Below are 8753 nucleotides of genomic sequence, written 5' to 3'. Positions count from 1 at the left end.
GGGACCATACGGGGGATCGAACCGCAGTCCTTCCTTGGCTAGCACTTGCAAGGCAGACACCTTATCTCTAGCGCCACCTCACCGGCCCCGAGAATACTACCTTTTCAAAATTATTTCCTAATAAAGAGCCCCTGTTGCAAGAGAACAGTGGGTGGATAGTGGGTCATTTTTATGGACCAAGTATTTCATCTCTTTATTGTAATTACCATGTCAAATCAACCATTTCATGATGTTAGCTAGTTCTGCTTCTCATTAGAACACCAATCCACTACGACAGACAGTGACAGTTGGAACTCTGGAAAAAATAGGGTGCTGAAAGGGGATGAAGTGTTTCACCTTAATTACTAAAAACTGTTGTGTCTAAAGGAAGGAAATGGAAGAGAGAGGGAGGAAAGGAAAGAAAGAGAGAGGAGAGAGAAAGAGAGAAAGTGAGAGAGAGAGAGAGAGAGAGAGAGAGAGAGAGAGAGAGAGAGAGAGAGAGAGAGAGAGAGAGAGTTGAGTGAAATGTCTGACCAGAGGCAAGCCAGTGAGGAGTGTGGGAGGCCAATTGGGGATATTGGTGATGGGAAATGTACACTGGTGGAGGGTGGTGTTTAAAACTCAATAATGAACAATTTTGTAAAAACAGTGCTTAAATAAAGTCATTTTTTAAAAAGTATGAAATAAATATAGAAGAGATATTTTCAAAATCTGAAATATTTTTCCTTTTTTTAGTTTTATTTATTATTTATTTATTTATTTATTTATTTATTTATTTATATTTTGGATCATACTGAGCAATACTCAGGGCTTTTTTCTGGCTTTTACATCACTTCTGGTAGACTCTAGGAACCATATATAGTACTGGACATCTGAATTAGGCCAGCTGCAAGCAACACAAGTGCCTACTACTGTACTGTCTCTCCAATGCAAAATCTGACATCTTTTCAGGAAAGCAAAAATTCACAGGAAGGGGCCAGAGCAGTGGCGCGAAGCAGTAAGGCATCTGCTAGGATGGACCATGTTTCGATCCCCCGGTGTTCCATCTGGTCACCCAAGCCAAGAATGATTTCTGAGCACTTAGCCAGGAGAAACCCCTAAGTGTCACCAGGTGTGGCCCCAAAAATACAAACAAAAATTCACAGGAACCTATTTTTACTTATCTCTCTGTACTCACAACTGTAGTACTCGTGTTGCAAGTTTATTTTTGTTTCAAAAAAAAACAAGAGTTATTTTAAGAGTGCAAAAATATAATATATTATCAGCAGTTTACTTTCTTAGGACACTATCTTTGGTTTCAGTGGGAATGGCATTATAAACTGCCTGTGATAACTCAGTCTTTTCCAGAATTTTTCTTAGGTTCAACTAGTGAACTAAACTAAACTCATTCATCTTCTATTTTATCATAATGGATATATATTGGAAGGTTAATCCTCAGATTTATTTTCATATATCTAATAAGTCTCAGAGTAAGAAGGTAACCTAGTAGAAAATAACAGAATTAACACTATCTACTTGAATTAGTAGAAGTAGAGGGGGTGAACTATTATGATCTTCATATGCCCCATGTGCCACAACTAACAGAACATGTTAGACTAATAGAAACAAATCTCTGCCAGTCTAAGGAAATTGTTTTTGAAGGCAGCTGGCAACTTAGTGTAGTATAATAAAAAGACTTCTTAGAGCAATCAAGTACCAGTCTTTTTAAATTGGAAACATACAAAGCTAGGAAAGAATTTTAAAGAGCTGGCATGATAGTGTTAATATGACAACGAGGACAGCGAGGAAATGACAGCTTGACCTAAGGCCAGGAGGTCCTATCACATCACCTAACACTAAGTGGAAATCAGAAGATGTATCAGCCTTTGAACTATGAAAAATAAGAGCACTAACTAAAGAAAACTGACTTTGACAACTGAGACTGGGCAGAACTTACCTTGAGACCAATAAGGAAAACCCTACCCTAGGCTGTAGCCCAAGACTCTTACAAAAATCAAGATTTCTTATTATAGAGGCCCAACTTTGACAACAGAGACTGAGCAGAACCTTTGGAACCATAATTTCCTAGACTTTGGCTTAGGGATTGAGCAAAAAGAAGGAGCACATGATACAGAAGACTGAAGACACCAACAATGATGGGACAGAACATCTAGAACCATAAAGACTCTATCCTAGACCTTGTTCTAGGACCTGCATAAATACCAAGATTGCTAGCTACAGTGACTTGATTTTTCTCATTTACAAAAGTTTCCTGACATCACAAAAAACAAACAAACAAACAAACAAACAAAAAAACCCCTGGGATATGGCAATGAGTATATATGGAGCCAGTGGTTGTTCCCATGACAGTATGCTTTAAGAGTGGAGAAACCCTGAATCTCTTAGGCCACGGGAATTTCCTTCCTTCCTTTCCCAATACTTACTGTGCCTATGCAAAAAAAAAAAAAAAGTGGGGGGAACACCAAACCCTGCCACTCCAGCATTCCTTTTTCTTTTTTTTTATTTGTAGTGAGTAATATTGATTTATAATAAGCTTTACACACACTAGCACACAATATTCATATACAGACATCTACTGATTCAATGGAAGAGAACAAGAAGTACAATGAATACAAATTTGATTATTTTTATGCCCTTATGTAAGCAAAAAATTGAAAATTGGTATTCAACATGGTCCTTTACTTTAAATGGCCTTGGCATTGGTGGTCTCACTCTCACCCAACTTCTGTAAGTGAGGTGTGGAGGAAATCTAGGCTTTTTCAGAAATATCATGGAATTTTTGTTTTGTTTTGTTTGGGTACACACAGAGTTTACTCATGACTCTATGCTCAGGGATTACTCCTTAATGAGCCCAGGGGAGTCCATTCAGTAGCCAGGGATTGAATCAGAGTTAGCTATGTACAAGGAAAGTGCCTTGGGGCTGGAGAGGTGGCGCGAGAGGTAAGGTGTCTGCCTTGCAAGCGCTAGCCAAGGAAGGACATCGTCCCATATGGTTCCCCCAAGCCAAGGGCAATTTCTGAGCACTTAGCCAGGAGTAACCTCTGAGCATCAAGCGGGTGTGCCCCCCCCCAAATAAAAAGAAAAAGAAAAGTGCCTTAACCTTTGTACTATCTATCCCCCAATGAGAGTTTTTAAAAAATGAAAACAGGACAGGAGATATGGCACACATGATACAATACAAGGCCCTTTTTTGCCTCCTCTGGCATGACATGTCTCTGTCCTGGCACCACAGCTGTGGTCCTGGTAGCATTTGAACCATCAGGCATCTGGAGCGGTTTCGGGCCACTGCTTGTGACTCTAAATAAAAGATAGTAAGTAAATAAATAAAAAGTTGCCAAAAAAATAAAGAAGGGATGCATGAAGTCTTCAGGTCTCCACCTTCTTGAGGTCACTCTTGCAGTGTTGGAAGGCCCAGGAATATGAGTGTTCCCAGCCATCAGGGAACATGAGTTGGGGTGGGAGGGTTGGTCAGCAAGAAAGAAGGCTTGTTTCTGTTTCTAATTTAAGTCTGGCAGTAACTCAAAGGAAGACAATACTGATCACCACAAATGGATCCACACTGGCCCTCTGAACTGGCAAATTCTACACCACCTCATCTTTCATTGTGTGAGCCTTGGTTACAGCATGCTTGGTTCAGCAGCAGCATGGCTCTTCCAGTGAAAGACTGAATGTTCTTATGGGGGGAGGTCAAACCCCTTGTTGATGGTCTCTAAGTCAAAGAATGATTCCCAAAAAGATAAATTGAATCCCATTCTTCCGTCCCCCCTTTTGGGGAAGACTTTGATAATAATATCCGATGTGAATAATCAACGAATGCAAAAGATTAGGGGACCAAAGGTTCAGCAAAGGGAAGTCTTTTGTCAGTTGCAGCCAGCTCCAAAAAGCAAACCGAACAAGCAGTCAGTTCTGGCAAAAGAGCCCCCTATGCCTCCCCAACAAGCTATTTATTTGTTTCCTTAATCACCCCCACCTGGAAGATCCAGGTGGGATGACAGGCAAAAAACATTATTACAACAATCACACAACAGTTCTTCTATCACGCATTCCTTTTTCTTGTTTTGTTTTGTTTGTTTGTTTGTTTGTTTGTTTGTTTTTTGGTTTCTCGGGCCGCATCTGTTTGATGCTCAGGGGTTACTCCTGGCTAAGCGCTCAGAAACTGCCCCTGACTTGGGGAGACCATATGGGACACCGGGGGATTGAACCATGGTCGGAATCTTTCCTTGGCTAGCGCTTGCAAGGCAGACACCTTACCTCTAGCACTACCTCGCCGGCCCCTGTTTTTGATATTAATTTCCTTCTCTTTTTTTTTCCACGTTTTTCTTTTTCACTCTTGTGGATATTATTTGGTGATTTTACTTTTGGTAGTTGATACCAAATTGTTCTTTTCTTTTCCTTAACTTATCTTCAACAGAATCGTATAACTTGAGTCATTTAGCCTCATAAATTGAGGTGGGGGGAATGATGATGCCAGGACCAGTCATATGAACATGTAATGAAAATAAAAAATGATCAGACTGGAACACCAAACCCAAAGTCAATGACAACAGAATAGATACTCAACCTACAACAAGCTGTAAAGTGGAGACAAGTTACACTAGTATTGGTGGGGGGGGGAGGGTAAAGGAAGGAGATAAGGGAGACATGCTGGGAACAGGAGTGGAGGGAGGACAACATTGGTGCCCTTCATTCATTGTCACTATGTACCATAAATAATTCTGTGTAATGTACTTCAGTCACAATAAAAATTAAAAAAAAAAAAAGAATGAGGGAATTTTACCCCTGAAAAAAAATAAATAAAGAGCTGGTATGAACTGGGGCTTTAGATTCATCTAAGGTACTGTGTCATGATCCTGAGCACTACTAAGTATTGTCCTTGTAGCATCTAGCAGAGTCACATACCATGTTAAATGCCAAATCATCAAACATGAAAAATTAATCAATTTAATGGGAATGTTCTCAAGTCTCCTCAGTACTGTTTGGGATAGACCCCTTCTGGAAAAACAACAGCAACAACAACAACAACAAAAAGAAATAGGATTGTTTCTTCTCAACAGACACTAATTCTTCCAATGAAACATGTAATAATACTGCAATATAATGTACAACCCCTAAAGATGACAATAATCACAGTAACACAGGGAAGAGAATGAGAAAAACAGAAAAACAGTATCAGGTAAATGTAAAGCATTTATTGTACCAATGTCCTTTCATTAAGCAGTCATATATTCTGTTTACATCTCTCTTTTGGCTTTATTGGTAAATAATTTTAAAATTAAATCAGCATAAGATACACAAGTACAAAGTTGTTCATAATTGAGCTTCAATCATACAATATTCAAACAACCATCCCTTCACTTTTTCATATTTACTGCCACCAATAGCTCCAGTTTCCCTCTCCTGCACCCACCGCCAGTCTACTTTTATGACAGATATTTTTCTTCTCTTAATTTTCCTTTAAGACACTTTGTTAATGAAGGGGTATCATTTTAAACTGTCCATTTCTTGTCCAGATTGATTTTGTTGCTATCACTTCCTGCATATTTTAGAGCTCAGATCAGATGACTTGTCCTTTGCCAACTATTTCCTGTGGAGTAAAACTCATTTGATTCAATTCATATTTTATAACTATAAATTTATTTTCAGTTTCCCCAGAACACACACACACACACACTGAATAAATGAATGAATGAATGGATTTTATATTGCCAATGCCTCTATTTTTTCTTGAATACTTTTTCACTTTGAATATATAGCAGTACCTCTACTCTTTATGAGTGAAATCAGTACAAATTTAGCATATGTAGTAATAATTGCTCATGGTAAAACATTTAGTTCAGTACAGTTCCAATACTGTTTGTTTGCTTTGGGGACAAATATGCTGAACAGGCCAAATGTACCAGGGAACAAATTAGGATTAGTCGTATGCAAGTCAATTACTTTACCCTTCCTATTATTATATCTGTGTCCCAAATACCAATATTTGTTTTCTTTTTAAGAACAAATTTCTTATAAATGATAATACCTGTTTTTCCCATATGTGAAGTTTAAGGTTCTTTAATGTCATCTTAGTTTAGTTTTGCATATCTTCATTTAAGTTAATTAGTTTGAATGTCAATGATCATTAATAGTCACTGACTTGTAAGTATTTTGTTATATAAGCTTTAGATCTCTAAACTAAATGTATATGTCATGGGTGATAAATGAGTAAATATTACAAACATAGGTAGAATTTCAAATAAAATTTCTCAGATGTATGCAACTCTTTGTTCTTTAATCACCTAGATTTGTGGCTTACAGTTGAATATCCCAAACCATTCATTCATTCTAATCCTAAAACAAAAAAATTTTCCATGTGGTGAAGACTAGCAAAATTATCTTGAATTTATATAGGTTAATAATGGAAAACTATTATATAGGTTATTTATTTAGGTTAATAATGGAAATTCCTAACTATGTCTGAAAAATATGATACAAATCTTTGGGCACACAAATCTAACAAGGCATTTTTATGACTGGACATAACAGGAGCTGTTAGAACTCTATATATTAGTTCTGGTTTATTTGAGTGTACCCTCCTTACTTTTGGTGTGATTTTAACCCATTTTACCCTACTTGTCACTTGAATTTAATGGAGAGTGGGAGGACTGTTTGAGAATTTAAGACCTTTTTCTTTCTTTTAGCTAACACTGACAAAGTATTAGTTCTGGATGGCATTAAAATTGGTCTTAAGTAGGGGAAATAATTGAGCTGCAATTTCAGGTAGTCCCAAAAGGATCAAGTTATGGCTATGTTCCTGCAACTTTGTCTCAGTCATATACTTGCATCTTAGTTTCCCCAGAAATGAAGATCAACACAGAGAGGTTTATTTGTTGATTGTTATGTTGACCAAATGCTCTTAGAATGTGGTTCTGGTGTGATCATTTAAATGTTTCTAGAAAATAAATCATAAAAGAGAGTTTGTCTCATCACAGTTTTTTTTATTCACTGTCTGTTGAACTGCACATAATTCCTGGTTGGACTATTTGATTCATTTGAAGGTCACTATGGACCACTACTGACTAACACACAGTCTATTGAAGCCATTCTGAATAATGAATAATTTTATATATCCTCTTGGCTATGCAACACTTTCCAGATGTTTAGTCCATTGCTATTTTAGATGTCATTGTGAAAATCATCTTAAACGTGATTTTTTTTTTGGTTTTTCGGGCTTAAACGTGATCTATTAAACTAGTGGACATTGTGTAAAGAAAATTGAACTTCATTATGTGGATGGAGGTCATCTCTTCAGTTGATGGCTTGAAGTTTGAAGACTAACCTCCATCCAGGAAGAGAATTCCTACCTCGGAATGCCTTTTAACTTGCAGCTGAAACATCCTTTTTCCTGAGGTTTTTACCTGCTAGTCTGACCTAAAGTTTTGAATACAATTAGTTTGCTATAATAGTTTGTAATTTGGGATTATCCACAAACCAAATTGGAAAAATGACATAGGCGATCATTGATTTATTGCAGCTTAGACATTCATTGGGAAAATACTGCCGGTTTTTCCACTCTAGGGGTGATGAATATTCCTAGATTAGACATTAGTCCTGCTCTGTAGTAGGAGTCTCCCACCCTCCCCCCCACCCCCCAGACCTGGGCAGAATGAGGAATGCGGGTTTGGAAGCAACACTGACACAGTTAATCCACAAAGGGTTGAAGAGATAGAACACCACGACCTATCTGCTAGCTGGCAAAAAATACCAGCAGGCAAACAGGCTAGCTGTGATACCAAATCTCAAGCAATTTCTCCGACCTTGGGTTTTTATTGGGAGGGAAGGACCACCCCCAGGGGTGGAGAAAAAGTAGGTGTAGGGGACCAATCCAGAGGTACTTTCGGCCTATGAGTGACAAGTACAAGCAAAGAAGAATTATACTGAATAAAGTAAAGGTTGATTACTTCAGCACTGCTACCTTGGTGTGACACGCAGTTCTTTGTTTTCTGAGTCCTGTCTTCTCTTTTAGAGAGGGGTCTTTCCTTTTCTGTGTAATTGTTGTTTCCTTCTAAAAATGTAATTAGAATATGTATTCTGAATGAATTCATAGATTTCTTCCTGCATCAAGAAAATCAGAACTCAGGGGCCAGGGTGATAGCACAGTGGTAAGGTGTTTGCCTTGCACGCTGCCAACCCCAGACAGACCTGGGTTCGAACCTCAGCATCCCATATGGTCAGAGTCTGCCAGGAGTGATTTCTGAGTGGAGATCTAAGAATAAGCCCTGAGTGCTGCCAGGTGTGGCCCCAAAACCAAGAACAAGACAAAATACAACCAGAACTCATAGTGTTTTTATTTTCAGGGGAGAGCACGAACGCAGTCCCCCAGTACTACTAATTATGCAGTTGAGTTTCCCACATTTGGGGAAATCGCAGGGGTCAGCACACCCAGAGTACAATGGGTGAGCCTTGCCCTGGGGAAATCACTTTAGTGATCATGGTATCTCTCCTGCCAGGTAAGTATTCATCGTATGTTTTAAACTAATTTAACATAAGGAAAGTCAGTTACTAAATTCAAACTAACAGTATTTTAAGAACATATTTCTCCAATCCAAGTGTGGATTTTCTATGTTAGATCTGAGTTGAAACTATGTCCTAAATATCACAACAAAACCTTTCCTATCTAGAATTAAATACTCTTGTGAACTGGTTTCAATGGAACCATCTCCTAAATTTTCAAAAGGCATTTTATGTGTGTGTATAGGTGAGAAGACGCCATGTTTCTTCTGAGGGTTGTACGA

General features: G+C 38.2%; 1 non-coding gene across 1 annotated transcript; it reads right to left on the bottom strand.

Annotated features, from left to right (window-relative positions):
- Positions 1-8312: 8312 nt before the first annotated feature.
- On the bottom strand, positions 8313-8476 carry LOC125995140 (U1 spliceosomal RNA). The gene has a single exon (XR_007490732.1). It is a non-coding gene; the product is annotated as a U1 spliceosomal RNA (small nuclear RNA).
- Positions 8477-8753: the final 277 nt, after the last annotated feature.

The sequence above is a fragment of the Suncus etruscus genome, chromosome 17, assembly GCF_024139225.1.
Source record: "Suncus etruscus isolate mSunEtr1 chromosome 17, mSunEtr1.pri.cur, whole genome shotgun sequence".
Taxonomy (NCBI): Eukaryota; Metazoa; Chordata; class Mammalia; order Eulipotyphla; family Soricidae; genus Suncus; species Suncus etruscus.
This window is presented reverse-complemented; position numbering and strand designations above follow the sequence as displayed.